The sequence below is a fragment of the Schistocerca serialis genome, chromosome 9 (genome assembly GCF_023864345.2).
Source record: "Schistocerca serialis cubense isolate TAMUIC-IGC-003099 chromosome 9, iqSchSeri2.2, whole genome shotgun sequence".
In the NCBI taxonomy this organism is placed as follows: domain Eukaryota; kingdom Metazoa; phylum Arthropoda; class Insecta; order Orthoptera; family Acrididae; genus Schistocerca; species Schistocerca serialis.
The window spans coordinates 445,251,756-445,278,201 of NC_064646.1; the positions used below are offsets into that span (position 1 = coordinate 445,251,756).

General features: G+C 52.2%; 54 non-coding genes across 54 annotated transcripts; 27 read left to right on the top strand and 27 right to left on the bottom strand.

Annotated features, from left to right (window-relative positions):
* Nucleotides 1–178: 178 nt before the first annotated feature.
* On the bottom strand, nucleotides 179–250 carry Trnad-guc (transfer RNA aspartic acid (anticodon GUC)). The gene has a single exon. It is a non-coding gene; the product is annotated as a tRNA-Asp (tRNA).
* A 107-nt stretch (nucleotides 251–357) lies between these two features.
* Trnai-uau (transfer RNA isoleucine (anticodon UAU)) lies at nucleotides 358–449 on the bottom strand. Its single transcript is given in 2 exon segments — nucleotides 358–393; nucleotides 412–449. It is a non-coding gene; the product is annotated as a tRNA-Ile (tRNA).
* A 378-nt stretch (nucleotides 450–827) lies between these two features.
* Trnar-acg (transfer RNA arginine (anticodon ACG)) lies at nucleotides 828–900 on the top strand. Its single transcript has one exon. It is a non-coding gene; the product is annotated as a tRNA-Arg (tRNA).
* Nucleotides 901–1,187: 287 nt separating this feature from the next.
* Trnam-cau (transfer RNA methionine (anticodon CAU)) lies at nucleotides 1,188–1,259 on the top strand. Its single transcript has one exon. It is a non-coding gene; the product is annotated as a tRNA-Met (tRNA).
* A 424-nt stretch (nucleotides 1,260–1,683) lies between these two features.
* On the bottom strand, nucleotides 1,684–1,755 carry Trnad-guc (transfer RNA aspartic acid (anticodon GUC)). Its single transcript has one exon. It is a non-coding gene; the product is annotated as a tRNA-Asp (tRNA).
* Nucleotides 1,756–1,862: 107 nt separating this feature from the next.
* Trnai-uau (transfer RNA isoleucine (anticodon UAU)) lies at nucleotides 1,863–1,954 on the bottom strand. Its single transcript is given in 2 exon segments — nucleotides 1,863–1,898; nucleotides 1,917–1,954. It is a non-coding gene; the product is annotated as a tRNA-Ile (tRNA).
* A 378-nt stretch (nucleotides 1,955–2,332) lies between these two features.
* Nucleotides 2,333–2,405, top strand: Trnar-acg (transfer RNA arginine (anticodon ACG)). Its single transcript has one exon. It is a non-coding gene; the product is annotated as a tRNA-Arg (tRNA).
* A 287-nt stretch (nucleotides 2,406–2,692) lies between these two features.
* On the top strand, nucleotides 2,693–2,764 carry Trnam-cau (transfer RNA methionine (anticodon CAU)). Its single transcript has one exon. It is a non-coding gene; the product is annotated as a tRNA-Met (tRNA).
* A 424-nt stretch (nucleotides 2,765–3,188) lies between these two features.
* Nucleotides 3,189–3,260, bottom strand: Trnad-guc (transfer RNA aspartic acid (anticodon GUC)). Its single transcript has one exon. It is a non-coding gene; the product is annotated as a tRNA-Asp (tRNA).
* Nucleotides 3,261–3,367: 107 nt separating this feature from the next.
* Nucleotides 3,368–3,459, bottom strand: Trnai-uau (transfer RNA isoleucine (anticodon UAU)). Its single transcript is given in 2 exon segments — nucleotides 3,368–3,403; nucleotides 3,422–3,459. It is a non-coding gene; the product is annotated as a tRNA-Ile (tRNA).
* A 378-nt stretch (nucleotides 3,460–3,837) lies between these two features.
* On the top strand, nucleotides 3,838–3,910 carry Trnar-acg (transfer RNA arginine (anticodon ACG)). The gene has a single exon. It is a non-coding gene; the product is annotated as a tRNA-Arg (tRNA).
* Nucleotides 3,911–4,197: 287 nt separating this feature from the next.
* Trnam-cau (transfer RNA methionine (anticodon CAU)) lies at nucleotides 4,198–4,269 on the top strand. Its single transcript has one exon. It is a non-coding gene; the product is annotated as a tRNA-Met (tRNA).
* A 603-nt stretch (nucleotides 4,270–4,872) lies between these two features.
* Nucleotides 4,873–4,964, bottom strand: Trnai-uau (transfer RNA isoleucine (anticodon UAU)). The gene is given in 2 exon segments: nucleotides 4,873–4,908; nucleotides 4,927–4,964. It is a non-coding gene; the product is annotated as a tRNA-Ile (tRNA).
* A 378-nt stretch (nucleotides 4,965–5,342) lies between these two features.
* Nucleotides 5,343–5,415, top strand: Trnar-acg (transfer RNA arginine (anticodon ACG)). The gene has a single exon. It is a non-coding gene; the product is annotated as a tRNA-Arg (tRNA).
* A 287-nt stretch (nucleotides 5,416–5,702) lies between these two features.
* On the top strand, nucleotides 5,703–5,774 carry Trnam-cau (transfer RNA methionine (anticodon CAU)). Its single transcript has one exon. It is a non-coding gene; the product is annotated as a tRNA-Met (tRNA).
* Nucleotides 5,775–6,198: 424 nt separating this feature from the next.
* On the bottom strand, nucleotides 6,199–6,270 carry Trnad-guc (transfer RNA aspartic acid (anticodon GUC)). Its single transcript has one exon. It is a non-coding gene; the product is annotated as a tRNA-Asp (tRNA).
* Nucleotides 6,271–6,377: 107 nt separating this feature from the next.
* On the bottom strand, nucleotides 6,378–6,469 carry Trnai-uau (transfer RNA isoleucine (anticodon UAU)). The gene is given in 2 exon segments: nucleotides 6,378–6,413; nucleotides 6,432–6,469. It is a non-coding gene; the product is annotated as a tRNA-Ile (tRNA).
* A 378-nt stretch (nucleotides 6,470–6,847) lies between these two features.
* Trnar-acg (transfer RNA arginine (anticodon ACG)) lies at nucleotides 6,848–6,920 on the top strand. The gene has a single exon. It is a non-coding gene; the product is annotated as a tRNA-Arg (tRNA).
* A 287-nt stretch (nucleotides 6,921–7,207) lies between these two features.
* On the top strand, nucleotides 7,208–7,279 carry Trnam-cau (transfer RNA methionine (anticodon CAU)). Its single transcript has one exon. It is a non-coding gene; the product is annotated as a tRNA-Met (tRNA).
* Nucleotides 7,280–7,703: 424 nt separating this feature from the next.
* Trnad-guc (transfer RNA aspartic acid (anticodon GUC)) lies at nucleotides 7,704–7,775 on the bottom strand. Its single transcript has one exon. It is a non-coding gene; the product is annotated as a tRNA-Asp (tRNA).
* A 107-nt stretch (nucleotides 7,776–7,882) lies between these two features.
* Trnai-uau (transfer RNA isoleucine (anticodon UAU)) lies at nucleotides 7,883–7,974 on the bottom strand. The gene is given in 2 exon segments: nucleotides 7,883–7,918; nucleotides 7,937–7,974. It is a non-coding gene; the product is annotated as a tRNA-Ile (tRNA).
* Nucleotides 7,975–8,352: 378 nt separating this feature from the next.
* Trnar-acg (transfer RNA arginine (anticodon ACG)) lies at nucleotides 8,353–8,425 on the top strand. Its single transcript has one exon. It is a non-coding gene; the product is annotated as a tRNA-Arg (tRNA).
* A 287-nt stretch (nucleotides 8,426–8,712) lies between these two features.
* On the top strand, nucleotides 8,713–8,784 carry Trnam-cau (transfer RNA methionine (anticodon CAU)). The gene has a single exon. It is a non-coding gene; the product is annotated as a tRNA-Met (tRNA).
* A 424-nt stretch (nucleotides 8,785–9,208) lies between these two features.
* Nucleotides 9,209–9,280, bottom strand: Trnad-guc (transfer RNA aspartic acid (anticodon GUC)). Its single transcript has one exon. It is a non-coding gene; the product is annotated as a tRNA-Asp (tRNA).
* A 107-nt stretch (nucleotides 9,281–9,387) lies between these two features.
* Trnai-uau (transfer RNA isoleucine (anticodon UAU)) lies at nucleotides 9,388–9,479 on the bottom strand. The gene is given in 2 exon segments: nucleotides 9,388–9,423; nucleotides 9,442–9,479. It is a non-coding gene; the product is annotated as a tRNA-Ile (tRNA).
* A 378-nt stretch (nucleotides 9,480–9,857) lies between these two features.
* Trnar-acg (transfer RNA arginine (anticodon ACG)) lies at nucleotides 9,858–9,930 on the top strand. The gene has a single exon. It is a non-coding gene; the product is annotated as a tRNA-Arg (tRNA).
* Nucleotides 9,931–10,217: 287 nt separating this feature from the next.
* On the top strand, nucleotides 10,218–10,289 carry Trnam-cau (transfer RNA methionine (anticodon CAU)). The gene has a single exon. It is a non-coding gene; the product is annotated as a tRNA-Met (tRNA).
* A 424-nt stretch (nucleotides 10,290–10,713) lies between these two features.
* Nucleotides 10,714–10,785, bottom strand: Trnad-guc (transfer RNA aspartic acid (anticodon GUC)). The gene has a single exon. It is a non-coding gene; the product is annotated as a tRNA-Asp (tRNA).
* Nucleotides 10,786–10,892: 107 nt separating this feature from the next.
* On the bottom strand, nucleotides 10,893–10,984 carry Trnai-uau (transfer RNA isoleucine (anticodon UAU)). The gene is given in 2 exon segments: nucleotides 10,893–10,928; nucleotides 10,947–10,984. It is a non-coding gene; the product is annotated as a tRNA-Ile (tRNA).
* Nucleotides 10,985–11,362: 378 nt separating this feature from the next.
* On the top strand, nucleotides 11,363–11,435 carry Trnar-acg (transfer RNA arginine (anticodon ACG)). The gene has a single exon. It is a non-coding gene; the product is annotated as a tRNA-Arg (tRNA).
* A 287-nt stretch (nucleotides 11,436–11,722) lies between these two features.
* Nucleotides 11,723–11,794, top strand: Trnam-cau (transfer RNA methionine (anticodon CAU)). Its single transcript has one exon. It is a non-coding gene; the product is annotated as a tRNA-Met (tRNA).
* A 424-nt stretch (nucleotides 11,795–12,218) lies between these two features.
* On the bottom strand, nucleotides 12,219–12,290 carry Trnad-guc (transfer RNA aspartic acid (anticodon GUC)). The gene has a single exon. It is a non-coding gene; the product is annotated as a tRNA-Asp (tRNA).
* A 107-nt stretch (nucleotides 12,291–12,397) lies between these two features.
* Trnai-uau (transfer RNA isoleucine (anticodon UAU)) lies at nucleotides 12,398–12,489 on the bottom strand. The gene is given in 2 exon segments: nucleotides 12,398–12,433; nucleotides 12,452–12,489. It is a non-coding gene; the product is annotated as a tRNA-Ile (tRNA).
* A 378-nt stretch (nucleotides 12,490–12,867) lies between these two features.
* On the top strand, nucleotides 12,868–12,940 carry Trnar-acg (transfer RNA arginine (anticodon ACG)). The gene has a single exon. It is a non-coding gene; the product is annotated as a tRNA-Arg (tRNA).
* A 287-nt stretch (nucleotides 12,941–13,227) lies between these two features.
* Trnam-cau (transfer RNA methionine (anticodon CAU)) lies at nucleotides 13,228–13,299 on the top strand. The gene has a single exon. It is a non-coding gene; the product is annotated as a tRNA-Met (tRNA).
* Nucleotides 13,300–13,723: 424 nt separating this feature from the next.
* Nucleotides 13,724–13,795, bottom strand: Trnad-guc (transfer RNA aspartic acid (anticodon GUC)). Its single transcript has one exon. It is a non-coding gene; the product is annotated as a tRNA-Asp (tRNA).
* Nucleotides 13,796–13,902: 107 nt separating this feature from the next.
* On the bottom strand, nucleotides 13,903–13,994 carry Trnai-uau (transfer RNA isoleucine (anticodon UAU)). Its single transcript is given in 2 exon segments — nucleotides 13,903–13,938; nucleotides 13,957–13,994. It is a non-coding gene; the product is annotated as a tRNA-Ile (tRNA).
* A 6,167-nt stretch (nucleotides 13,995–20,161) lies between these two features.
* Trnam-cau (transfer RNA methionine (anticodon CAU)) lies at nucleotides 20,162–20,233 on the top strand. Its single transcript has one exon. It is a non-coding gene; the product is annotated as a tRNA-Met (tRNA).
* A 424-nt stretch (nucleotides 20,234–20,657) lies between these two features.
* Nucleotides 20,658–20,729, bottom strand: Trnad-guc (transfer RNA aspartic acid (anticodon GUC)). The gene has a single exon. It is a non-coding gene; the product is annotated as a tRNA-Asp (tRNA).
* Nucleotides 20,730–20,836: 107 nt separating this feature from the next.
* Nucleotides 20,837–20,928, bottom strand: Trnai-uau (transfer RNA isoleucine (anticodon UAU)). The gene is given in 2 exon segments: nucleotides 20,837–20,872; nucleotides 20,891–20,928. It is a non-coding gene; the product is annotated as a tRNA-Ile (tRNA).
* Nucleotides 20,929–21,306: 378 nt separating this feature from the next.
* Nucleotides 21,307–21,379, top strand: Trnar-acg (transfer RNA arginine (anticodon ACG)). The gene has a single exon. It is a non-coding gene; the product is annotated as a tRNA-Arg (tRNA).
* A 287-nt stretch (nucleotides 21,380–21,666) lies between these two features.
* Nucleotides 21,667–21,738, top strand: Trnam-cau (transfer RNA methionine (anticodon CAU)). The gene has a single exon. It is a non-coding gene; the product is annotated as a tRNA-Met (tRNA).
* A 424-nt stretch (nucleotides 21,739–22,162) lies between these two features.
* Trnad-guc (transfer RNA aspartic acid (anticodon GUC)) lies at nucleotides 22,163–22,234 on the bottom strand. Its single transcript has one exon. It is a non-coding gene; the product is annotated as a tRNA-Asp (tRNA).
* A 107-nt stretch (nucleotides 22,235–22,341) lies between these two features.
* Nucleotides 22,342–22,433, bottom strand: Trnai-uau (transfer RNA isoleucine (anticodon UAU)). The gene is given in 2 exon segments: nucleotides 22,342–22,377; nucleotides 22,396–22,433. It is a non-coding gene; the product is annotated as a tRNA-Ile (tRNA).
* Nucleotides 22,434–22,811: 378 nt separating this feature from the next.
* On the top strand, nucleotides 22,812–22,884 carry Trnar-acg (transfer RNA arginine (anticodon ACG)). Its single transcript has one exon. It is a non-coding gene; the product is annotated as a tRNA-Arg (tRNA).
* Nucleotides 22,885–23,171: 287 nt separating this feature from the next.
* On the top strand, nucleotides 23,172–23,243 carry Trnam-cau (transfer RNA methionine (anticodon CAU)). The gene has a single exon. It is a non-coding gene; the product is annotated as a tRNA-Met (tRNA).
* A 424-nt stretch (nucleotides 23,244–23,667) lies between these two features.
* On the bottom strand, nucleotides 23,668–23,739 carry Trnad-guc (transfer RNA aspartic acid (anticodon GUC)). The gene has a single exon. It is a non-coding gene; the product is annotated as a tRNA-Asp (tRNA).
* Nucleotides 23,740–23,846: 107 nt separating this feature from the next.
* Nucleotides 23,847–23,938, bottom strand: Trnai-uau (transfer RNA isoleucine (anticodon UAU)). The gene is given in 2 exon segments: nucleotides 23,847–23,882; nucleotides 23,901–23,938. It is a non-coding gene; the product is annotated as a tRNA-Ile (tRNA).
* Nucleotides 23,939–24,316: 378 nt separating this feature from the next.
* Trnar-acg (transfer RNA arginine (anticodon ACG)) lies at nucleotides 24,317–24,389 on the top strand. The gene has a single exon. It is a non-coding gene; the product is annotated as a tRNA-Arg (tRNA).
* A 287-nt stretch (nucleotides 24,390–24,676) lies between these two features.
* Nucleotides 24,677–24,748, top strand: Trnam-cau (transfer RNA methionine (anticodon CAU)). Its single transcript has one exon. It is a non-coding gene; the product is annotated as a tRNA-Met (tRNA).
* A 424-nt stretch (nucleotides 24,749–25,172) lies between these two features.
* On the bottom strand, nucleotides 25,173–25,244 carry Trnad-guc (transfer RNA aspartic acid (anticodon GUC)). Its single transcript has one exon. It is a non-coding gene; the product is annotated as a tRNA-Asp (tRNA).
* A 107-nt stretch (nucleotides 25,245–25,351) lies between these two features.
* Nucleotides 25,352–25,443, bottom strand: Trnai-uau (transfer RNA isoleucine (anticodon UAU)). Its single transcript is given in 2 exon segments — nucleotides 25,352–25,387; nucleotides 25,406–25,443. It is a non-coding gene; the product is annotated as a tRNA-Ile (tRNA).
* A 378-nt stretch (nucleotides 25,444–25,821) lies between these two features.
* Nucleotides 25,822–25,894, top strand: Trnar-acg (transfer RNA arginine (anticodon ACG)). The gene has a single exon. It is a non-coding gene; the product is annotated as a tRNA-Arg (tRNA).
* Nucleotides 25,895–26,181: 287 nt separating this feature from the next.
* Trnam-cau (transfer RNA methionine (anticodon CAU)) lies at nucleotides 26,182–26,253 on the top strand. The gene has a single exon. It is a non-coding gene; the product is annotated as a tRNA-Met (tRNA).
* Nucleotides 26,254–26,446: the final 193 nt, after the last annotated feature.

Below are 26,446 nucleotides of genomic sequence, written 5' to 3' on the forward strand. Positions count from 1 at the left end.
TCCCCGGCGGGGAATCGAACCCCGGTCTCCCGCGTGACCGGCGGCGATACTAACCACTATACTACCGAGGATGCGATGTAAACAGGTGCCTGTGTGCGAGAGATATGGTGCAAGTAGCCGCAAACGTCCTACACTAAGTTCGGAGAGTGAAAAAGCAGCAATTAAAAATCGGATGTGCCTCCCCGGCGGGGAATCGAACCCCGGTCTCCCGCGTGACAGGCGGGGATACGAACCACTATACTACCGAGGAAGACGCAGCTAGCGTCTCGAATGCACAATTATGTTACTCAAATAGCTGATACATCTCAAACCTAGCCTCCTGTTGCTGTCAGAGACAGCTGCTAAGAAATAAAAGTATGCCCCAGGTGAGGCTCGAACTCACAACCCCGGCATTGCTCACGGCTACTGCCTTATAAGTACCGTGCGCTAACCAATTGCGCCACTGGGGCTACGACACAGTGTTCTCAGTTAGCGGTATTCACTTTGCTGCAATCCAGTGGTGGCCACAGAAACATACGATCGCCACCTGATGCCATACTGCGACTTTGGCACCTGACTACCAATGCTTCGTGCTATTCTTGTTTCATATGCTACGCTTACATGCACATCAACCGGCTCTGGTCGTCGAGAAAACGCGGGAAAACGCGCGCCTTGCCTTCTGCTACCTGTCGAACAGCGAGAGCAGATGCGTGGCAAGCTCTAAGCTCTGCAGGCGCACTGCGGCCACGCAGCTGGACGAGAGGTACCTTCCTTGGGAGCTTGCTCAGCCATGGAGAACACGTTTCTTCGCCAATTGCACTTGCCTCGTAGAAAGAAATGCTGCCACTGGCCCTGTGGCGCAACGGATAACGCGTCTGACTACGGATCAGAAGATTCCAGGTTCGAATCCTGGCAGGGTCGGCATTTTGTTGGTTGCCGACGCGTAGCTGGGCAGTGGATTTCGTATGTCGACGCATCGTGGAGTGCTTTGTTACTCCTGTGCATCTCGCAGCTGCATGTCGAGTCAATCGTGGTAAATATCGCAGCCTGCAAGCGTCAGCGTAGCGTCAGTCGAGCAAAGTCGAGACAAGTCAAGCTGAGAGCTGTGGGAGATGATACGCAATTAAGTACAGGCGTGTGAAAGCGACGCAGACAACGCTTTCCAAGTGTCCCACGTCACGTGGCGAAGAGCCAGCGCAACCCCAGCCAGCAGAGTGGCGCAGTGGAAGCGTGCTGGGCCCATAACCCAGAGGTCCGTGGATCGAAACCACGCTCTGCTAAAATTATTTCTTTTGCAGACTGTGTCGAGCTCGATTATTACGCCCACAGCGTCGGCTGGGGTGCCTTGATTCAGCGTTAACAGCAAACCCAGTAATTCTGAAGTGTGAAGAATGCGAGAACCACTTCCTAAGATGTAGCATTTTTTAAGATTTTGCACCAACTACACTCCTTGATCGCAAAGTTAATGCTCTTACGACCCCCATACGCGCAACACTCGAACAGGTTTGTGAGATAAAAATCGCATCTCCCCGGCGGGGAATCGAACCCCGGTCTCCCGCGTGACCGGCGGCGATACTAACCACTATACTACCGAGGATGCGATGTAAACAGGTGCCTGTGTGCGAGAGATATGGTGCAAGTAGCCGCAAACGTCCTACACTAAGTTCGGAGAGTGAAAAAGCAGCAATTAAAAATCGGATGTGCCTCCCCGGCGGGGAATCGAACCCCGGTCTCTCGCGTGACAGGCGGGGATACTAACCACTATACTACCGAGGAAGACGCAGCTAGCGTCTCGAATGCACAATTATGTTACTCAAATAGCTGATACATCTCAAACCTAGCCTCCTGTTGCTGTCAGAGACAGCTGCTAAGAAATAAAAGTATGCCCCAGGTGAGGCTCGAACTCACAACCCCGGCATTGCTCACGGCTACTGCCTTATAAGTACCGTGCGCTAACCAATTGCGCCACTGGGGCTACGACACAGTGTTCTCAGTTAGCGGTATTCACTTTGCTGCAAACCAGTGGTGGCCACAGAAACATACGATCGCCACCTGATGCCATACTGCGACTTTGGCACCTGACTACCAATGCTTCGTGCTATTCTTGTTTCATATGCTACGCTTACATGCACATCAACCGGCTCTGGTCGTCGAGAAAACGCGGGAAAACGCGCGCCTTGCCTTCTGCTACCTGTCGAACAGCGAGAGCAGATGCGTGGCAAGCTCTAAGCTCTGCAGGCGCACTGCGGCCACGCAGCTGGACGAGAGGTACCTTCCTTGGGAGCTTGCTCAGCCATGGAGAACACGTTTCTTCGCCAATTGCACTTGCCTCGTAGAAAGAAATGCTGCCACTGGCCCTGTGGCGCAACGGATAACGCGTCTGACTACGGATCAGAAGATTCCAGGTTCGAATCCTGGCAGGGTCGGCATTTTGTTGGTTGCCGACGCGTAGCTGGGCAGTGGATTTCGTATGTCGACGCATCGTGGAGTGCTTTGTTACTCCTGTGCATCTCGCAGCTGCATGTCGAGTCAATCGTGGTAAATATCGCAGCCTGCAAGCGTCAGCGTAGCGTCAGTCGAGCAAAGTCGAGACAAGTCAAGCTGAGAGCTGTGGGAGATGATACGCAATTAAGTACAGGCGTGTGAAAGCGACGCAGACAACGCTTTCCAAGTGTCCCACGTCACGTGGCGAAGAGCCAGCGCAACCCCAGCCAGCAGAGTGGCGCAGTGGAAGCGTGCTGGGCCCATAACCCAGAGGTCCGTGGATCGAAACCACGCTCTGCTAAAATTATTTCTTTTGCAGACTGTGTCGAGCTCGATTATTACGCCCACAGCGTCGGCTGGGGTGCCTTGATTCAGCGTTAACAGCAAACCCAGTAATTCTGAAGTGTGAAGAATGCGAGAACCACTTCCTAAGATGTAGCATTTTTTAAGATTTTGCACCAACTACACTCCTTGATCGCAAAGTTAATGCTCTTACGACCCCCATACGCGCAACACTCGAACGGGTTTGTGAGATAAAAATCGCATCTCCCCGGCGGGGAATCGAACCCCGGTCTCCCGCGTGACCGGCGGCGATACTAACCACTATACTACCGAGGATGCGATGTAAACAGGTGCCTGTGTGCGAGAGATATGGTGCAAGTAGCCGCAAACGTCCTACACTAAGTTCGGAGAGTGAAAAAGCAGCAATTAAAAATCGGATGTGCCTCCCCGGCGGGGAATCGAACCCCGGTCTCCCGCGTGACAGGCGGGGATACTAACCACTATACTACCGAGGAAGACGCAGCTAGCGTCTCGAATGCACAATTATGTTACTCAAATAGCTGATACATCTCAAACCTAGCCTCCTGTTGCTGTCAGAGACAGCTGCTAAGAAATAAAAGTATGCCCCAGGTGAGGCTCGAACTCACAACCCCGGCATTGCTCACGGCTACTGCCTTATAAGTACCGTGCGCTAACCAATTGCGCCACTGGGGCTACGACACAGTGTTCTCAGTTAGCGGTATTCACTTTGCTGCAAACCAGTGGTGGCCACAGAAACATACGATCGCCACCTGATGCCATACTGCGACTTTGGCACCTGACTACCAATGCTTCGTGCTATTCTTGTTTCATATGCTACGCTTACATGCACATCAACCGGCTCTGGTCGTCGAGAAAACGCGGGAAAACGCGCGCCTTGCCTTCTGCTACCTGTCGAACAGCGAGAGCAGATGCGTGGCAAGCTCTAAGCTCTGCAGGCGCACTGCGGCCACGCAGCTGGACGAGAGGTACCTTCCTTGGGAGCTTGCTCAGCCATGGAGAACACGTTTCTTCGCCAATTGCACTTGCCTCGTAGAAAGAAATGCTGCCACTGGCCCTGTGGCGCAACGGATAACGCGTCTGACTACGGATCAGAAGATTCCAGGTTCGAATCCTGGCAGGGTCGGCATTTTGTTGGTTGCCGACGCGTAGCTGGGCAGTGGATTTCGTATGTCGACGCATCGTGGAGTGCTTTGTTACTCCTGTGCATCTCGCAGCTGCATGTCGAGTCAATCGTGGTAAATATCGCAGCCTGCAAGCGTCAGCGTAGCGTCAGTCGAGCAAAGTCGAGACAAGTCAAGCTGAGAGCTGTGGGAGATGATACGCAATTAAGTACAGGCGTGTGAAAGCGACGCAGACAACGCTTTCCAAGTGTCCCACGTCACGTGGCGAAGAGCCAGCGCAACCCCAGCCAGCAGAGTGGCGCAGTGGAAGCGTGCTGGGCCCATAACCCAGAGGTCCGTGGATCGAAACCACGCTCTGCTAAAATTATTTCTTTTGCAGACTGTGTCGAGCTCGATTATTACGCCCACAGCGTCGGCTGGGGTGCCTTGATTCAGCGTTAACAGCAAACCCAGTAATTCTGAAGTGTGAAGAATGCGAGAACCACTTCCTAAGATGTAGCATTTTTTAAGATTTTGCACCAACTACACTCCTTGATCGCAAAGTTAATGCTCTTACGACCCCCATACGCGCAACACTCGAACAGGTTTGTGAGATAAAAATCGCATCTCCCCGGCGGGGAATCGAACCCCGGTCTCCCGCGTGACCGGCGGCGATACTAACCACTATACTACCGAGGATGCGATGTAAACAGGTGCCTGTGTGCGAGAGATATGGTGCAAGTAGCCGCAAACGTCCTACACTAAGTTCGGAGAGTGAAAAAGCAGCAATTAAAAATCGGATGTGCCTCCCCGGCGGGGAATCGAACCCCGGTCTCTCGCGTGACAGGCGGGGATACGAACCACTATACTACCGAGGAAGACGCAGCTAGCGTCTCGAATGCACAATTATGTTACTCAAATAGCTGATACATCTCAAACCTAGCCTCCTGTTGCTGTCAGAGACAGCTGCTAAGAAATAAAAGTATGCCCCAGGTGAGGCTCGAACTCACAACCCCGGCATTGCTCACGGCTACTGCCTTATAAGTACCGTGCGCTAACCAATTGCGCCACTGGGGCTACGACACAGTGTTCTCAGTTAGCGGTATTCACTTTGCTGCAAACCAGTGGTGGCCACAGAAACATACGATCGCCACCTGATGCCATACTGCGACTTTGGCACCTGACTACCAATGCTTCGTGCTATTCTTGTTTCATATGCTACGCTTACATGCACATCAACCGGCTCTGGTCGTCGAGAAAACGCGGGAAAACGCGCGCCTTGCCTTCTGCTACCTGTCGAACAGCGAGAGCAGATGCGTGGCAAGCTCTAAGCTCTGCAGGCGCACTGCGGCCACGCAGCTGGACGAGAGGTACCTTCCTTGGGAGCTTGCTCAGCCATGGAGAACACGTTTCTTCGCCAATTGCACTTGCCTCGTAGAAAGAAATGCTGCCACTGGCCCTGTGGCGCAACGGATAACGCGTCTGACTACGGATCAGAAGATTCCAGGTTCGAATCCTGGCAGGGTCGGCATTTTGTTGGTTGCCGACGCGTAGCTGGGCAGTGGATTTCGTATGTCGACGCATCGTGGAGTGCTTTGTTACTCCTGTGCATCTCGCAGCTGCATGTCGAGTCAATCGTGGTAAATATCGCAGCCTGCAAGCGTCAGCGTAGCGTCAGTCGAGCAAAGTCGAGACAAGTCAAGCTGAGAGCTGTGGGAGATGATACGCAATTAAGTACAGGCGTGTGAAAGCGACGCAGACAACGCTTTCCAAGTGTCCCACGTCACGTGGCGAAGAGCCAGCGCAACCCCAGCCAGCAGAGTGGCGCAGTGGAAGCGTGCTGGGCCCATAACCCAGAGGTCCGTGGATCGAAACCACGCTCTGCTAAAATTATTTCTTTTGCAGACTGTGTCGAGCTCGATTATTACGCCCACAGCGTCGGCTGGGGTGCCTTGATTCAGCGTTAACAGCAAACCCAGTAATTCTGAAGTGTGAAGAATGCGAGAACCACTTCCTAAGATGTAGCATTTTTTAAGATTTTGCACCAACTACACTCCTTGATCGCAAAGTTAATGCTCTTACGACCCCCATACGCGCAACACTCGAACAGGTTTGTGAGATAAAAATCGCATCTCCCCGGCGGGGAATCGAACCCCGGTCTCCCGCGTGACCGGCGGCGATACTAACCACTATACTACCGAGGATGCGATGTAAACAGGTGCCTGTGTGCGAGAGATATGGTGCAAGTAGCCGCAAACGTCCTACACTAAGTTCGGAGAGTGAAAAAGCAGCAATTAAAGATCGGATGTGCCTCCCCGGCGGGGAATCGAACCCCGGTCTCCCGCGTGACAGGCGGGGATACTAACCACTATACTACCGAGGAAGACGCAGCTAGCGTCTCGAATGCACAATTATGTTACTCAAATAGCTGATACATCTCAAACCTAGCCTCCTGTTGCTGTCAGAGACAGCTGCTAAGAAATAAAAGTATGCCCCAGGTGAGGCTCGAACTCACAACCCCGGCATTGCTCACGGCTACTGCCTTATAAGTACCGTGCGCTAACCAATTGCGCCACTGGGGCTACGACACAGTGTTCTCAGTTAGCGGTATTCACTTTGCTGCAAACCAGTGGTGGCCACAGAAACATACGATCGCCACCTGATGCCATACTGCGACTTTGGCACCTGACTACCAATGCTTCGTGCTATTCTTGTTTCATATGCTACGCTTACATGCACATCAACCGGCTCTGGTCGTCGAGAAAACGCGGGAAAACGCGCGCCTTGCCTTCTGCTACCTGTCGAACAGCGAGAGCAGATGCGTGGCAAGCTCTAAGCTCTGCAGGCGCACTGCGGCCACGCAGCTGGACGAGAGGTACCTTCCTTGGGAGCTTGCTCAGCCATGGAGAACACGTTTCTTCGCCAATTGCACTTGCCTCGTAGAAAGAAATGCTGCCACTGGCCCTGTGGCGCAACGGATAACGCGTCTGACTACGGATCAGAAGATTCCAGGTTCGAATCCTGGCAGGGTCGGCATTTTGTTGGTTGCCGACGCGTAGCTGGGCAGTGGATTTCGTATGTCGACGCATCGTGGAGTGCTTTGTTACTCCTGTGCATCTCGCAGCTGCATGTCGAGTCAATCGTGGTAAATATCGCAGCCTGCAAGCGTCAGCGTAGCGTCAGTCGAGCAAAGTCGAGACAAGTCAAGCTGAGAGCTGTGGGAGATGATACGCAATTAAGTACAGGCGTGTGAAAGCGACGCAGACAACGCTTTCCAAGTGTCCCACGTCACGTGGCGAAGAGCCAGCGCAACCCCAGCCAGCAGAGTGGCGCAGTGGAAGCGTGCTGGGCCCATAACCCAGAGGTCCGTGGATCGAAACCACGCTCTGCTAAAATTATTTCTTTTGCAGACTGTGTCGAGCTCGATTATTACGCCCACAGCGTCGGCTGGGGTGCCTTGATTCAGCGTTAACAGCAAACCCAGTAATTCTGAAGTGTGAAGAATGCGAGAACCACTTCCTAAGATGTAGCATTTTTTAAGATTTTGCACCAACTACACTCCTTGATCGCAAAGTTAATGCTCTTACGACCCCCATACGCGCAACACTCGAACAGGTTTGTGAGATAAAAATCGCATCTCCCCGGCGGGGAATCGAACCCCGGTCTCCCGCGTGACCGGCGGCGATACTAACCACTATACTACCGAGGATGCGATGTAAACAGGTGCCTGTGTGCGAGAGATATGGTGCAAGTAGCCGCAAACGTCCTACACTAAGTTCGGAGAGTGAAAAAGCAGCAATTAAAGATCGGATGTGCCTCCCCGGCGGGGAATCGAACCCCGGTCTCCCGCGTGACAGGCGGGGATACTAACCACTATACTACCGAGGAAGACGCAGCTAGCGTCTCGAATGCACAATTATGTTACTCAAATAGCTGATACATCTCAAACCTAGCCTCCTGTTGCTGTCAGAGACAGCTGCTAAGAAATAAAAGTATGCCCCAGGTGAGGCTCGAACTCACAACCCCGGCATTGCTCACGGCTACTGCCTTATAAGTACCGTGCGCTAACCAATTGCGCCACTGGGGCTACGACACAGTGTTCTCAGTTAGCGGTATTCACTTTGCTGCAAACCAGTGGTGGCCACAGAAACATACGATCGCCACCTGATGCCATACTGCGACTTTGGCACCTGACTACCAATGCTTCGTGCTATTCTTGTTTCATATGCTACGCTTACATGCACATCAACCGGCTCTGGTCGTCGAGAAAACGCGGGAAAACGCGCGCCTTGCCTTCTGCTACCTGTCGAACAGCGAGAGCAGATGCGTGGCAAGCTCTAAGCTCTGCAGGCGCACTGCGGCCACGCAGCTGGACGAGAGGTACCTTCCTTGGGAGCTTGCTCAGCCATGGAGAACACGTTTCTTCGCCAATTGCACTTGCCTCGTAGAAAGAAATGCTGCCACTGGCCCTGTGGCGCAACGGATAACGCGTCTGACTACGGATCAGAAGATTCCAGGTTCGAATCCTGGCAGGGTCGGCATTTTGTTGGTTGCCGACGCGTAGCTGGGCAGTGGATTTCGTATGTCGACGCATCGTGGAGTGCTTTGTTACTCCTGTGCATCTCGCAGCTGCATGTCGAGTCAATCGTGGTAAATATCGCAGCCTGCAAGCGTCAGCGTAGCGTCAGTCGAGCAAAGTCGAGACAAGTCAAGCTGAGAGCTGTGGGAGATGATACGCAATTAAGTACAGGCGTGTGAAAGCGACGCAGACAACGCTTTCCAAGTGTCCCACGTCACGTGGCGAAGAGCCAGCGCAACCCCAGCCAGCAGAGTGGCGCAGTGGAAGCGTGCTGGGCCCATAACTCAGAGGTCCGTGGATCGAAACCACGCTCTGCTAAAATTATTTCTTTTGCAGACTGTGTCGAGCTCGATTATTACGCCCACAGCGTCGGCTGGGGTGCCTTGATTCAGCGTTAACAGCAAACCCAGTAATTCTGAAGTGTGAAGAATGCGAGAACCACTTCCTAAGATGTAGCATTTTTTAAGATTTTGCACCAACTACACTCCTTGATCGCAAAGTTAATGCTCTTACGACCCCCATACGCGCAACACTCGAACGGGTTTGTGAGATAAAAATCGCATCTCCCCGGCGGGGAATCGAACCCCGGTCTCCCGCGTGACCGGCGGCGATACTAACCACTATACTACCGAGGATGCGATGTAAACAGGTGCCTGTGTGCGAGAGATATGGTGCAAGTAGCCGCAAACGTCCTACACTAAGTTCGGAGAGTGAAAAAGCAGCAATTAAAAATCGGATGTGCCTCCCCGGCGGGGAATCGAACCCCGGTCTCCCGCGTGACAGGCGGGGATACTAACCACTATACTACCGAGGAAGACGCAGCTAGCGTCTCGAATGCACAATTATGTTACTCAAATAGCTGATACATCTCAAACCTAGCCTCCTGTTGCTGTCAGAGACAGCTGCTAAGAAATAAAAGTATGCCCCAGGTGAGGCTCGAACTCACAACCCCGGCATTGCTCACGGCTACTGCCTTATAAGTACCGTGCGCTAACCAATTGCGCCACTGGGGCTACGACACAGTGTTCTCAGTTAGCGGTACTCACTTTGCTGCAATCCAGTGGTGGCCACAGAAACATACGATCGCCACCTGATGCCATACTGCGACTTTGGCACCTGACTACCAATGCTTCGTGCTATTCTTGTTTCATATGCTACGCTTACATGCACATCAACCGGCTCTGGTCGTCGAGAAAACGCGGGAAAACGCGCGCCTTGCCTTCTGCTACCTGTCGAACAGCGAGAGCAGATGCGTGGCAAGCTCTAAGCTCTGCAGGCGCACTGCGGCCACGCAGCTGGACGAGAGGTACCTTCCTTGGGAGCTTGCTCAGCCATGGAGAACACGTTTCTTCGCCAATTGCACTTGCCTCGTAGAAAGAAATGCTGCCACTGGCCCTGTGGCGCAACGGATAACGCGTCTGACTACGGATCAGAAGATTCCAGGTTCGAATCCTGGCAGGGTCGGCATTTTGTTGGTTGCCGACGCGTAGCTGGGCAGTGGATTTCGTATGTCGACGCATCGTGGAGTGCTTTGTTACTCCTGTGCATCTCGCAGCTGCATGTCGAGTCAATCGTGGTAAATATCGCAGCCTGCAAGCGTCAGCGTAGCGTCAGTCGAGCAAAGTCGAGACAAGTCAAGCTGAGAGCTGTGGGAGATGATACGCAATTAAGTACAGGCGTGTGAAAGCGACGCAGACAACGCTTTCCAAGTGTCCCACGTCACGTGGCGAAGAGCCAGCGCAACCCCAGCCAGCAGAGTGGCGCAGTGGAAGCGTGCTGGGCCCATAACCCAGAGGTCCGTGGATCGAAACCACGCTCTGCTAAAATTATTTCTTTTGCAGACTGTGTCGAGCTCGATTATTACGCCCACAGCGTCGGCTGGGGTGCCTTGATTCAGCGTTAACAGCAAACCCAGTAATTCTGAAGTGTGAAGAATGCGAGAACCACTTCCTAAGATGTAGCATTTTTTAAGATTTTGCACCAACTACACTCCTTGATCGCAAAGTTAATGCTCTTACGACCCCCATACGCGCAACACTCGAACAGGTTTGTGAGATAAAAATCGCATCTCCCCGGCGGGGAATCGAACCCCGGTCTCCCGCGTGACCGGCGGCGATACTAACCACTATACTACCGAGGATGCGATGTAAACAGGTGCCTGTGTGCGAGAGATATGGTGCAAGTAGCCGCAAACGTCCTACACTAAGTTCGGAGAGTGAAAAAGCAGCAATTAAAAATCGGATGTGCCTCCCCGGCGGGGAATCGAACCCCGGTCTCTCGCGTGACAGGCGGGGATACTAACCACTACACTACCGAGGAAGACGCAGCTAGCGTCTCGAATGCACAATTATGTTACTCAAATAGCTGATACATCTCAAACCTAGCCTCCTGTTGCTGTCAGAGACAGCTGCTAAGAAATAAAAGTATGCCCCAGGTGAGGCTCGAACTCACAACCCCGGCATTGCTCACGGCTACTGCCTTATAAGTACCGTGCGCTAACCAATTGCGCCACTGGGGCTACGACACAGTGTTCTCAGTTAGCGGTATTCACTTTGCTGCAAACCAGTGGTGGCCACAGAAACATACGATCGCCACCTGATGCCATACTGCGACTTTGGCACCTGACTACCAATGCTTCGTGCTATTCTTGTTTCATATGCTACGCTTACATGCACATCAACCGGCTCTGGTCGTCGAGAAAACGCGGGAAAACGCGCGCCTTGCCTTCTGCTACCTGTCGAACAGCGAGAGCAGATGCGTGGCAAGCTCTAAGCTCTGCAGGCGCACTGCGGCCACGCAGCTGGACGAGAGGTACCTTCCTTGGGAGCTTGCTCAGCCATGGAGAACACGTTTCTTCGCCAATTGCACTTGCCTCGTAGAAAGAAATGCTGCCACTGGCCCTGTGGCGCAACGGATAACGCGTCTGACTACGGATCAGAAGATTCCAGGTTCGAATCCTGGCAGGGTCGGCATTTTGTTGGTTGCCGACGCGTAGCTGGGCAGTGGATTTCGTATGTCGACGCATCGTGGAGTGCTTTGTTACTCCTGTGCATCTCGCAGCTGCATGTCGAGTCAATCGTGGTAAATATCGCAGCCTGCAAGCGTCAGCGTAGCGTCAGTCGAGCAAAGTCGAGACAAGTCAAGCTGAGAGCTGTGGGAGATGATACGCAATTAAGTACAGGCGTGTGAAAGCGACGCAGACAACGCTTTCCAAGTGTCCCACGTCACGTGGCGAAGAGCCAGCGCAACCCCAGCCAGCAGAGTGGCGCAGTGGAAGCGTGCTGGGCCCATAACCCAGAGGTCCGTGGATCGAAACCACGCTCTGCTAAAATTATTTCTTTTGCAGACTGTGTCGAGCTCGATTATTACGCCCACAGCGTCGGCTGGGGTGCCTTGATTCAGCGTTAACAGCAAACCCAGTAATTCTGAAGTGTGAAGAATGCGAGAACCACTTCCTAAGATGTAGCATTTTTTAAGATTTTGCACCAACTACACTCCTTGATCGCAAAGTTAATGCTCTTACGACCCCCATACGCGCAACACTCGAACAGGTTTGTGAGATAAAAATCGCATCTCCCCGGCGGGGAATCGAACCCCGGTCTCCCGCGTGACCGGCGGCGATACTAACCACTATACTACCGAGGATGCGATGTAAACAGGTGCCTGTGTGCGAGAGATATGGTGCAAGTAGCCGCAAACGTCCTACACTAAGTTCGGAGAGTGAAAAAGCAGCAATTAAAAATCGGATGTGCCTCCCCGGCGGGGAATCGAACCCCGGTCTCTCGCGTGACAGGCGGGGATACTAACCACTACACTACCGAGGAAGACGCAGCTAGCGTCTCGAATGCACAATTATGTTACTCAAATAGCTGATACATCTCAAACCTAGCCTCCTGTTGCTGTCAGAGACAGCTGCTAAGAAATAAAAGTATGCCCCAGGTGAGGCTCGAACTCACAACCCCGGCATTGCTCACGGCTACTGCCTTATAAGTACCGTGCGCTAACCAATTGCGCCACTGGGGCTACGACACAGTGTTCTCAGTTAGCGGTATTCACTTTGCTGCAAACCAGTGGTGGCCACAGAAACATACGATCGCCACCTGATGCCATACTGCGACTTTGGCACCTGACTACCAATGCTTCGTGCTATTCTTGTTTCATATGCTACGCTTACATGCACATCAACCGGCTCTGGTCGTCGAGAAAACGCGGGAAAACGCGCGCCTTGCCTTCTGCTACCTGTCGAACAGCGAGAGCAGATGCGTGGCAAGCTCTAAGCTCTGCAGGCGCACTGCGGCCACGCAGCTGGACGAGAGGTACCTTCCTTGGGAGCTTGCTCAGCCATGGAGAACACGTTTCTTCGCCAATTGCACTTGCCTCGTAGAAAGAAATGCTGCCACTGGCCCTGTGGCGCAACGGATAACGCGTCTGACTACGGATCAGAAGATTCCAGGTTCGAATCCTGGCAGGGTCGGCATTTTGTTGGTTGCCGACGCGTAGCTGGGCAGTGGATTTCGTATGTCGACGCATCGTGGAGTGCTTTGTTACTCCTGTGCATCTCGCAGCTGCATGTCGAGTCAATCGTGGTAAATATCGCAGCCTGCAAGCGTCAGCGTAGCGTCAGTCGAGCAAAGTCGAGACAAGTCAAGCTGAGAGCTGTGGGAGATGATACGCAATTAAGTACAGGCGTGTGAAAGCGACGCAGACAACGCTTTCCAAGTGTCCCACGTCACGTGGCGAAGAGCCAGCGCAACCCCAGCCAGCAGAGTGGCGCAGTGGAAGCGTGCTGGGCCCATAACTCAGAGGTCCGTGGATCGAAACCACGCTCTGCTAAAATTATTTCTTTTGCAGACTGTGTCGAGCTCGATTATTACGCCCACAGCGTCGGCTGGGGTGCCTTGATTCAGCGTTAACAGCAAACCCAGTAATTCTGAAGTGTGAAGAATGCGAGAACCACTTCCTAAGATGTAGCATTTTTTAAGATTTTGCACCAACTACACTCCTTGATCGCAAAGTTAATGCTCTTACGACCCCCATACGCGCAACACTCGAACGGGTTTGTGAGATAAAAATCGCATCTCCCCGGCGGGGAATCGAACCCCGGTCTCCCGCGTGACCGGCGGCGATACTAACCACTATACTACCGAGGATGCGATGTAAACAGGTGCCTGTGTGCGAGAGATATGGTGCAAGTAGCCGCAAACGTCCTACACTAAGTTCGGAGAGTGAAAAAGCAGCAATTAAAAATCGGATGTGCCTCCCCGGCGGGGAATCGAACCCCGGTCTCCCGCGTGACAGGCGGGGATACTAACCACTATACTACCGAGGAATACGCAGCTAGCGTCTCGAATGCACAATTATGTTACTCAAATAGCTGATACATCTCAAACCTAGCCTCCTGTTGCTGTCAGAGACAGCTGCTAAGAAATAAAAGTATGCCCCAGGTGAGGCTCGAACTCACAACCCCGGCATTGCTCACGGCTACTGCCTTATAAGTACCGTGCGCTAACCAATTGCGCCACTGGGGCTACGACACAGTGTTCTCAGTTAGCGGTACTCACTTTGCTGCAATCCAGTGGTGGCCACAGAAACATACGATCGCCACCTGATGCCATACTGCGACTTTGGCACCTGACTACCAATGCTTCGTGCTATTCTTGTTTCATATGCTACGCTTACATGCACATCAACCGGCTCTGGTCGTCGAGAAAACGCGGGAAAACGCGCGCCTTGCCTTCTGCTACCTGTCGAACAGCGAGAGCAGATGCGTGGCAAGCTCTAAGCTCTGCAGGCGCACTGCGGCCACGCAGCTGGACGAGAGGTACCTTCCTTGGGAGCTTGCTCAGCCATGGAGAACACGTTTCTTCGCCAATTGCACTTGCCTCGTAGAAAGAAATGCTGCCACTGGCCCTGTGGCGCAACGGATAACGCAGTCGAGGTGCGGCCGTCGTGCCAGTCGGACGTGCCTGGAGCTTTGTTTACGTGCTCAGCTGCGGCTTGCGGTGCGGCACGTGGTGAGTCGAGGGCCGTTGCGGCGCGCATTACATCTTGTTGTTGACGACTAGAACCTAACATGGATCACCCAGAGCGAAAAGATACTTTGAAGTTTATGTTTGATGGCAGTTTCTCTCGACCGAAGTATTACGAAGTCGAACGTTTTCTTGATGAAGACGTAAAATTACCCCCCACCGATATCATTGGTATCCATTTGTCTATTGTTAGTAGCACGGTTTATATCAAATTGCGTGACCCAGAATTGTGCGACAAAATCATCGAGTCATGTGGCGGTACTTATAAATTTCGACACAGTGACGGGAATGTGGGTGAGGTGACTGTTGTCCACGCTGGTCTTGGTATTCGCACCGTCAGGATTTTCGAGTTGCCTTTTGAAATCACGGCCGAACAAATTAATGCTTCTCTTCAGTCCTACGGCAAAATTATCAGTAACATTGCCGAAAAGTGGGCCTCGTTCCATAAGTACCCTGTCTTGAATGGTGTGCGGCAAATTAAGATCGAATTGCAACGGCATATTCCATCCTACCTAACGATTTGTGGCTATAGGGCGATAATCATGTATGAGGGACAGCCCCGTACATGTTCCGGCTGTAATTCCACAGGACACGTCCGAGCACAGTGCATCCAACGACGTGTAACACAGCTGCCTGCGGGTGAACTAGCCACTCCCACGCAACCGACAATATTACCGACTACTTATGTAGCGGCGGTCCGTGCAAATACACCCACGGCGCCGTCTGTGGACGTGGGACTTCGTGTGCCAGATATTACGAATGACGGAGATGTACCTATGGAAATATCTACCACTCAGGAAGCTTTGCCGGCCACTGGCTTACTAGCCGCGGTGCCCCGTGACGCCTCACGTGAGGCAGCTCGGGTCGACGGCGTAGAGGCTGCTACTACCGATGTTGACAGACGGCAAGAGACAGGGACTCTTCCTCTTCCTTTAGAGAATGCGGAAGTCTCCGTCGGTAGGTCCTCCCCGAAAAAACACAAGAAACGTCGGATCGCTCGTCCTGAGGCAGCCCAATCGGCGCCCCTCTTGCGTGAAAAGGCCAAACAAGCAGGCCGCATGATCTGCGATGACACTTCGGGGACCGACGATTGTCTTCCGTCGTTGGCCTCACCCATGACTATTGACGATGATGTCTCCAACCTTGACACGGGGAGGGCAGAGACTTGTGCACCACCGCGGACGGACCAAGTGCCGGATGCGCAGGGTGACGGCCCGCTATGCGGTTCCGGAACCGCCACAGCAGGCGCGACAACGGCTGTGTCTGTTGTCAATTGGGCGGATGACACTGAAGATATGGCCGGCACTCCCGACCGTGACGAACCGATGGCAACTGGTGATACGCTGCTTACGCCCCGGCGCAATGCAGCTTCCACGGACGGCGACGTCTAGACTTATTCGACCTCCGAAGCGGACGACTGCTGAAGGGATAAAAATCTTACCTGTTTCCATCTGCAGATGACCAGTCGTCCCATATCGCTCCGTTCACGACAATCCTATAAGATTTCTACTCTGAATGTAAACCGCATTGTCTCTCAAGCAAAAATCCACAGCCTTCGACAGTATTTACGGGCCGCTGATATAGATATTCTGTTCGTACAGGAAGCCATGACTCCACTCCTAGCCGATGTCCCCGGTTATGACGCCATTGTCAATATAGGAACGGAGGCCGGTACCATCATTCTGTATCGGGAAGGCATTGAATGTTCTTGTTTGTCCATGTTACCTACAGGACGGGGCATTGCCGCCCAGTTCCATGATGTACTCCTTCTTAATGTGTACGCTCCTTCCGGTTCCAGCGCGCGAGCGGCGAGGAAGGAGTTTTATACTGGAGAGATAGCGCCTTTAATCACCGACTTGCGTCTGCGTATTATTATGGGTGGTGACTTTAACTGCGTTTTGCGCCGCTCCGATCAAACGCCGAATTTTAACTTCAGTCAGGAACTGCGGACACTGGTCACAGAATTGCAGTTAGTCGACACGTGGGAGACCTTACACCCAGATGATGTTGCCTTTACTCACTTTACGCCGACGTCTTCCAGCAGGTTAGATCGCATATATGTGCACCGCGATCTTTTAGCCGACGTGGGAACTTGCGAATATTGGCCCGTTAATTTCAGTGACCATATCGCTTACCACACCGTCTTAAATCACTCGCCGCAGAAGGTTTACAGAGGCTTCGGACGATGGCAACTCAACTGTCGCCTCTTACAAGACGCCACTTTAGAGCGTGAGATACGGTCGGTTTGGCATTCCGTAACATCACGCAGACCCACGTACCCCACGTGGATTGATTGGTGGACGCTTTATGCAAAGAGGAAACTCATTACTTGCCTCAGGCACCACGCCAGGATTCGCGCACGCGGTGAGAAGGAAATCACTGAATTCTATTTCTGCGCCCTGCGAGAATTGTACCGGGATTATCATCAGGTGCCTAATAACATCACGCACGTACGCAGACTCCAAGCGAAAATTACATCCTTGATGGGACGGAACGCTATCGGCCACCAGATTCGTGCACGTGACTTCACCAACTTGCCGCAACAGCAGACGTCTGTTCACCATATCGTCCAACAGTTACATGCGGCGCGCAGGAAACTTATTCATAAGTTGCAAGATGCCGACGGTGCTTTTTATACCCAACACCGCGACATCAAAAACCATGTTGCCAACCACTTTGCCGCACTTTACACCCGTGCGGGTGTACCGCATGAGAAAGTGCGAGAATGGTATCACTCTGGACACCCACCGTACCGCATTACCGACGACCACAATCGGGACTTGCTCGCTCCCTTTACCAACGACGAACTAAAGGATGCCCTGCTTGCCGCACCACGAAATAAATCTCCGGGCGCGGACGGGCTCTCTGTCGAGTTTTACGTCAAATATTGGCCTATATTAGGGGACGGACTCACGGAGATGTACAATGAAATACTACGTGGGATTGCTCTGCCCCAAGCCTTCACAGAGGGGTTAACTGTTTTACTACCTAAGACGCCGACGCCGCTCACCACCAAAGATCTGCGGCCCATTACTTTGCTCAATGCGGACTTTAAACTTCTGACGCGCGCCCTCAATGCCCGATTACGGCAGCTGTTACCCGATCTTCTGGGACCATACCAAATGAGTGCGATACGTGGTCGCTCATTGTCCACCATTTTGGCGCTGTATCGGGATCTCGTCTCCCTCACCTGGGCCACCCACACTCCTATGGCCATAGCATTTCTCGATTTTGACAAGGCTTACGATCGGGCTGACTATCGTTATCTCAGTAGCGTGATGGAAACTATGGGCTTCAGTCTTAATTTTATCCACCTCATCAACAACTGTATCCGTGGTACCCGTACACGGTTCCTGATCAATAATACATTGACGGAGTACATCCAGCTCTCACGGGGTATCAAGCAAGGCTGCCCTCTCTCAACGACGCTTTATGCGATCCTCATGGAACCCTTGTTGCGCCGCCTACATCATAGCCTACCTGGATTCCAGTTTTATGGTGTCAAGTCTGTGGTCCAAGCATACGCCGACGATGTCAGCGTGCTCCTTAATGACGTTCGCGATGTCACCGCAGCGAAGCGCATTCTTGAGGAATTCCAAAGCGATAGTGGTGCAATGTTAAACGTCAATAAATCCGCCGTCTTAACGCTTGGTCAGGAACGACCGCTCACGGGCGACGCTTGGCTGCCCTGTGTACAGACTAGAAAACACCTTGGTCTCTACGTCACGGCCCGGCCACTGGACATGTCTCACAAAAATTGGATACCCAAAATTCAGGCGATAAAAGCACTCCTGCGTGACCAAAATATGCGACACCTCGATCGTTTGCAGCGAGCCTTTTTCGTGAATTTTTATGCCCTCTCCAAATTACAGTTTGTTGCCGCCGTCCTACCCATGCCAACCACAGTAGCAAGATCACTTCTAGCGGCGGCCGCCTGGTACGTCTGGAAGCTCAATATTTTTAAGGTTTCCTTCACCACGACAGCTTTGCCATGCGATATGGGAGGCCTCGGCTTGAAAAACCCCGGCATTCACGCCTTGGCTCTGTATCTGAAACGCTCATGGCGTATACTCACCGCCAGCGAAGACACCGTCCCGAAGCGGCTCTATCAGCTGTTCCGCCCTCCCAACTTATCTCCGCCTGTGGACATTGGCCGCGTCAGCCCGCACTTTCAGCATATAGCACTGTATTATCTTGAAAGTAGCTATCTCGACGACGAGCTTTTCAAGAAGCCGACAGTTCAACTGTACCGCCACTTACTTCGGCCGTCACTGCCTGGCCCCTTGGAAAAGAAGTATCCGGCTTGCAATTGGTCCCTCGTTTGGACTAACATTCATAATCCGACACTTCCGACAGATGTTCGCTCCAAATGGTATGACGTGGTCACTGAAACTGTACCGACGCAAGAAAAGCGACACAGGATTAATCTTGAACCGAGTCCCTACTGCGGCTTGTGCCACGTGGTGGCGACTATTGCTCATCTGTTTGTCTGCAAGGACCAAGTGCACATCTGGAACTGGACGCGCAAAAAACTCGCTGTGCTTAACCGGACTGCGCCTCATGCGATTCAGATCCAAGACATTCTGCGCCCAGATTTCCGACTTTTCCCAGCTGCCAAACATAACAGTTACCTATGGCTCGTGGGACATTTTATCAACTATATTCTGTCCGGCAGTGCCCATAATGTCTTAGATTTTCAAGTCTATCTCTCAACACAACACTGGCGCACAACCAGCCAATATGGTCACCGGTATCAGTCAACATTTCAACATTTTCTTCACGTCGTCCTTGGGATGCCATAGAACATGGACAAGTGGGACATCTGTTACAACAATTCGTCATCCCTGTACTACAGTCGAAGGATATACTCTCTGCGAAGACACTCATTTGTCTCCTGGGTATGATGCATATGACAACGTCTGAATTTCACGAATATTTCCTTCCCAGTAGCAGTTCTTTCGACGATATAAATATTTCGGTGTATTTTAATCAACAAAAATGCAAACCCGAAGAAAGAAAACGAACAACGAAGATGGACAGAAGACAAACGTCTAACCACAATACAACGACCAAAGAGATTAGAGATTAAGGAACAAAAAAAAAAAAAAATATCTTTTGGAAAATTTGTCAAAACAAACGAAAAACGATAAGGAACAACAAAAAAAACAACAAAAAAAATTTAAAATCTCTTCAAACAAAGTAAAAAAAATTAAAAAAAAAACTTCAAAACTAAAAAAAATACATAAAAAAAAATTTTAAAAAAAAGTGGCAGAGCGGAAAAAAAAATAAAAAAAAAAAAAAAAAAAAAAAAAAAAAAAAAAAAGATAACGCGTCTGACTACGGATCAGAAGATTCCAGGTTCGAATCCTGGCAGGGTCGGCATTTTGTTGGTTGCCGACGCGTAGCTGGGCAGTGGATTTCGTATGTCGACGCATCGTGGAGTGCTTTGTTACTCCTGTGCATCTCGCAGCTGCATGTCGAGTCAATCGTGGTAAATATCGCAGCCTGCAAGCGTCAGCGTAGCGTCAGTCGAGCAAAGTCGAGACAAGTCAAGCTGAGAGCTGTGGGAGATGATACGCAATTAAGTACAGGCGTGTGAAAGCGACGCAGACAACGCTTTCCAAGTGTCCCACGTCACGTGGCGAAGAGCCAGCGCAACCCCAGCCAGCAGAGTGGCGCAGTGGAAGCGTGCTGGGCCCATAACCCAGAGGTCCGTGGATCGAAACCACGCTCTGCTAAAATTATTTCTTTTGCAGACTGTGTCGAGCTCGATTATTACGCCCACAGCGTCGGCTGGGGTGCCTTGATTCAGCGTTAACAGCAAACCCAGTAATTCTGAAGTGTGAAGAATGCGAGAACCACTTCCTAAGATGTAGCATTTTTTAAGATTTTGCACCAACTACACTCCTTGATCGCAAAGTTAATGCTCTTACGACCCCCATACGCGCAACACTCGAACAGGTTTGTGAGATAAAAATCGCATCTCCCCGGCGGGGAATCGAACCCCGGTCTCCCGCGTGACCGGCGGCGATACTAACCACTATACTACCGAGGATGCGATGTAAACAGGTGCCTGTGTGCGAGAGATATGGTGCAAGTAGCCGCAAACGTCCTACACTAAGTTCGGAGAGTGAAAAAGCAGCAATTAAAAATCGGATGTGCCTCCCCGGCGGGGAATCGAACCCCGGTCTCTCGCGTGACAGGCGGGGATACTAACCACTACACTACCGAGGAAGACGCAGCTAGCGTCTCGAATGCACAATTATGTTACTCAAATAGCTGATACATCTCAAACCTAGCCTCCTGTTGCTGTCAGAGACAGCTGCTAAGAAATAAAAGTATGCCCCAGGTGAGGCTCGAACTCACAACCCCGGCATTGCTCACGGCTACTGCCTTATAAGTACCGTGCGCTAACCAATTGCGCCACTGGGGCTACGACACAGTGTTCTCAGTTAGCGGTATTCACTTTGCTGCAAACCAGTGGTGGCCACAGAAACATACGATCGCCACCTGATGCCATACTGCGACTTTGGCACCTGACTACCAATGCTTCGTGCTATTCTTGTTTCATATGCTACGCTTACATGCACATCAACCGGCTCTGGTCGTCGAGAAAACGCGGGAAAACGCGCGCCTTGCCTTCTGCTACCTGTCGAACAGCGAGAGCAGATGCGTGGCAAGCTCTAAGCTCTGCAGGCGCACTGCGGCCACGCAGCTGGACGAGAGGTACCTTCCTTGGGAGCTTGCTCAGCCATGGAGAACACGTTTCTTCGCCAATTGCACTTGCCTCGTAGAAAGAAATGCTGCCACTGGCCCTGTGGCGCAACGGATAACGCGTCTGACTACGGATCAGAAGATTCCAGGTTCGAATCCTGGCAGGGTCGGCATTTTGTTGGTTGCCGACGCGTAGCTGGGCAGTGGATTTCGTATGTCGACGCATCGTGGAGTGCTTTGTTACTCCTGTGCATCTCGCAGCTGCATGTCGAGTCAATCGTGGTAAATATCGCAGCCTGCAAGCGTCAGCGTAGCGTCAGTCGAGCAAAGTCGAGACAAGTCAAGCTGAGAGCTGTGGGAGATGATACGCAATTAAGTACAGGCGTGTGAAAGCGACGCAGACAACGCTTTCCAAGTGTCCCACGTCACGTGGCGAAGAGCCAGCGCAACCCCAGCCAGCAGAGTGGCGCAGTGGAAGCGTGCTGGGCCCATAACCCAGAGGTCCGTGGATCGAAACCACGCTCTGCTAAAATTATTTCTTTTGCAGACTGTGTCGAGCTCGATTATTACGCCCACAGCGTCGGCTGGGGTGCCTTGATTCAGCGTTAACAGCAAACCCAGTAATTCTGAAGTGTGAAGAATGCGAGAACCACTTCCTAAGATGTAGCATTTTTTAAGATTTTGCACCAACTACACTCCTTGATCGCAAAGTTAATGCTCTTACGACCCCCATACGCGCAACACTCGAACAGGTTTGTGAGATAAAAATCGCATCTCCCCGGCGGGGAATCGAACCCCGGTCTCCCGCGTGACCGGCGGCGATACTAACCACTATACTACCGAGGATGCGATGTAAACAGGTGCCTGTGTGCGAGAGATATGGTGCAAGTAGCCGCAAACGTCCTACACTAAGTTCGGAGAGTGAAAAAGCAGCAATTAAAAATCGGATGTGCCTCCCCGGCGGGGAATCGAACCCCGGTCTCTCGCGTGACAGGCGGGGATACTAACCACTACACTACCGAGGAAGACGCAGCTAGCGTCTCGAATGCACAATTATGTTACTCAAATAGCTGATACATCTCAAACCTAGCCTCCTGTTGCTGTCAGAGACAGCTGCTAAGAAATAAAAGTATGCCCCAGGTGAGGCTCGAACTCACAACCCCGGCATTGCTCACGGCTACTGCCTTATAAGTACCGTGCGCTAACCAATTGCGCCACTGGGGCTACGACACAGTGTTCTCAGTTAGCGGTATTCACTTTGCTGCAAACCAGTGGTGGCCACAGAAACATACGATCGCCACCTGATGCCATACTGCGACTTTGGCACCTGACTACCAATGCTTCGTGCTATTCTTGTTTCATATGCTACGCTTACATGCACATCAACCGGCTCTGGTCGTCGAGAAAACGCGGGAAAACGCGCGCCTTGCCTTCTGCTACCTGTCGAACAGCGAGAGCAGATGCGTGGCAAGCTCTAAGCTCTGCAGGCGCACTGCGGCCACGCAGCTGGACGAGAGGTACCTTCCTTGGGAGCTTGCTCAGCCATGGAGAACACGTTTCTTCGCCAATTGCACTTGCCTCGTAGAAAGAAATGCTGCCACTGGCCCTGTGGCGCAACGGATAACGCGTCTGACTACGGATCAGAAGATTCCAGGTTCGAATCCTGGCAGGGTCGGCATTTTGTTGGTTGCCGACGCGTAGCTGGGCAGTGGATTTCGTATGTCGACGCATCGTGGAGTGCTTTGTTACTCCTGTGCATCTCGCAGCTGCATGTCGAGTCAATCGTGGTAAATATCGCAGCCTGCAAGCGTCAGCGTAGCGTCAGTCGAGCAAAGTCGAGACAAGTCAAGCTGAGAGCTGTGGGAGATGATACGCAATTAAGTACAGGCGTGTGAAAGCGACGCAGACAACGCTTTCCAAGTGTCCCACGTCACGTGGCGAAGAGCCAGCGCAACCCCAGCCAGCAGAGTGGCGCAGTGGAAGCGTGCTGGGCCCATAACCCAGAGGTCCGTGGATCGAAACCACGCTCTGCTAAAATTATTTCTTTTGCAGACTGTGTCGAGCTCGATTATTACGCCCACAGCGTCGGCTGGGGTGCCTTGATTCAGCGTTAACAGCAAACCCAGTAATTCTGAAGTGTGAAGAATGCGAGAACCACTTCCTAAGATGTAGCATTTTTTAAGATTTTGCACCAACTACACTCCTTGATCGCAAAGTTAATGCTCTTACGACCCCCATACGCGCAACACTCGAACAGGTTTGTGAGATAAAAATCGCATCTCCCCGGCGGGGAATCGAACCCCGGTCTCCCGCGTGACCGGCGGCGATACTAACCACTATACTACCGAGGATGCGATGTAAACAGGTGCCTGTGTGCGAGAGATATGGTGCAAGTAGCCGCAAACGTCCTACACTAAGTTCGGAGAGTGAAAAAGCAGCAATTAAAAATCGGATGTGCCTCCCCGGCGGGGAATCGAACCCCGGTCTCTCGCGTGACAGGCGGGGATACTAACCACTACACTACCGAGGAAGACGCAGCTAGCGTCTCGAATGCACAATTATGTTACTCAAATAGCTGATACATCTCAAACCTAGCCTCCTGTTGCTGTCAGAGACAGCTGCTAAGAAATAAAAGTATGCCCCAGGTGAGGCTCGAACTCACAACCCCGGCATTGCTCACGGCTACTGCCTTATAAGTACCGTGCGCTAACCAATTGCGCCACTGGGGCTACGACACAGTGTTCTCAGTTAGCGGTATTCACTTTGCTGCAAACCAGTGGTGGCCACAGAAACATACGATCGCCACCTGATGCCATACTGCGACTTTGGCACCTGACTACCAATGCTTCGTGCTATTCTTGTTTCATATGCTACGCTTACATGCACATCAACCGGCTCTGGTCGTCGAGAAAACGCGGGAAAACGCGCGCCTTGCCTTCTGCTACCTGTCGAACAGCGAGAGCAGATGCGTGGCAAGCTCTAAGCTCTGCAGGCGCACTGCGGCCACGCAGCTGGACGAGAGGTACCTTCCTTGGGAGCTTGCTCAGCCATGGAGAACACGTTTCTTCGCCAATTGCACTTGCCTCGTAGAAAGAAATGCTGCCACTGGCCCTGTGGCGCAACGGATAACGCGTCTGACTACGGATCAGAAGATTCCAGGTTCGAATCCTGGCAGGGTCGGCATTTTGTTGGTTGCCGACGCGTAGCTGGGCAGTGGATTTCGTATGTCGACGCATCGTGGAGTGCTTTGTTACTCCTGTGCATCTCGCAGCTGCATGTCGAGTCAATCGTGGTAAATATCGCAGCCTGCAAGCGTCAGCGTAGCGTCAGTCGAGCAAAGTCGAGACAAGTCAAGCTGAGAGCTGTGGGAGATGATACGCAATTAAGTACAGGCGTGTGAAAGCGACGCAGACAACGCTTTCCAAGTGTCCCACGTCACGTGGCGAAGAGCCAGCGCAACCCCAGCCAGCAGAGTGGCGCAGTGGAAGCGTGCTGGGCCCATAACCCAGAGGTCCGTGGATCGAAACCACGCTCTGCTAAAATTATTTCTTTTGCAGACTGTGTCGAGCTCGATTATTACGCCCACAGCGTCGGCTGGGGTGCCTTGATTCAGCGTTAACAGCAAACCCAGTAATTCTGAAGTGTGAAGAATGCGAGAACCACTTCCTAAGATGTAGCATTTTTTAAGATTTTGCACCAACTACACTCCTTGATCGCAAAGTTAATGCTCTTACGACCCCCATACGCGCAACACTCGAACAGGTTTGTGAGATAAAAATCGCATCTCCCCGGCGGGGAATCGAACCCCGGTCTCCCGCGTGACCGGCGGCGATACTAACCACTATACTACCGAGGATGCGATGTAAACAGGTGCCTGTGTGCGAGAGATATGGTGCAAGTAGCCGCAAACGTCCTACACTAAGTTCGGAGAGTGAAAAAGCAGCAATTAAAAATCGGATGTGCCTCCCCGGCGGGGAATCGAACCCCGGTCTCTCGCGTGACAGGCGGGGATACTAACCACTACACTACCGAGGAAGACGCAGCTAGCGTCTCGAATGCACAATTATGTTACTCAAATAGCTGATACATCTCAAACCTAGCCTCCTGTTGCTGTCAGAGACAGCTGCTAAGAAATAAAAGTATGCCCCAGGTGAGGCTCGAACTCACAACCCCGGCATTGCTCACGGCTACTGCCTTATAAGTACCGTGCGCTAACCAATTGCGCCACTGGGGCTACGACACAGTGTTCTCAGTTAGCGGTATTCACTTTGCTGCAAACCAGTGGTGGCCACAGAAACATACGATCGCCACCTGATGCCATACTGCGACTTTGGCACCTGACTACCAATGCTTCGTGCTATTCTTGTTTCATATGCTACGCTTACATGCACATCAACCGGCTCTGGTCGTCGAGAAAACGCGGGAAAACGCGCGCCTTGCCTTCTGCTACCTGTCGAACAGCGAGAGCAGATGCGTGGCAAGCTCTAAGCTCTGCAGGCGCACTGCGGCCACGCAGCTGGACGAGAGGTACCTTCCTTGGGAGCTTGCTCAGCCATGGAGAACACGTTTCTTCGCCAATTGCACTTGCCTCGTAGAAAGAAATGCTGCCACTGGCCCTGTGGCGCAACGGATAACGCGTCTGACTACGGATCAGAAGATTCCAGGTTCGAATCCTGGCAGGGTCGGCATTTTGTTGGTTGCCGACGCGTAGCTGGGCAGTGGATTTCGTATGTCGACGCATCGTGGAGTGCTTTGTTACTCCTGTGCATCTCGCAGCTGCATGTCGAGTCAATCGTGGTAAATATCGCAGCCTGCAAGCGTCAGCGTAGCGTCAGTCGAGCAAAGTCGAGACAAGTCAAGCTGAGAGCTGTGGGAGATGATACGCAATTAAGTACAGGCGTGTGAAAGCGACGCAGACAACGCTTTCCAAGTGTCCCACGTCACGTGGCGAAGAGCCAGCGCAACCCCAGCCAGCAGAGTGGCGCAGTGGAAGCGTGCTGGGCCCATAACCCAGAGGTCCGTGGATCGAAACCACGCTCTGCTAAAATTATTTCTTTTGCAGACTGTGTCGAGCTCGATTATTACGCCCACAGCGTCGGCTGGGGTGCCTTGATTCAGCGTTAACAGCAAACCCAGTAATTCTGAAGTGTGAAGAATGCGAGAACCACTTCCTAAGATGTAGCATTTTTTAAGATTTTGCACCAACTACACTCCTTGATCGCAAAGTTAATGCTCTT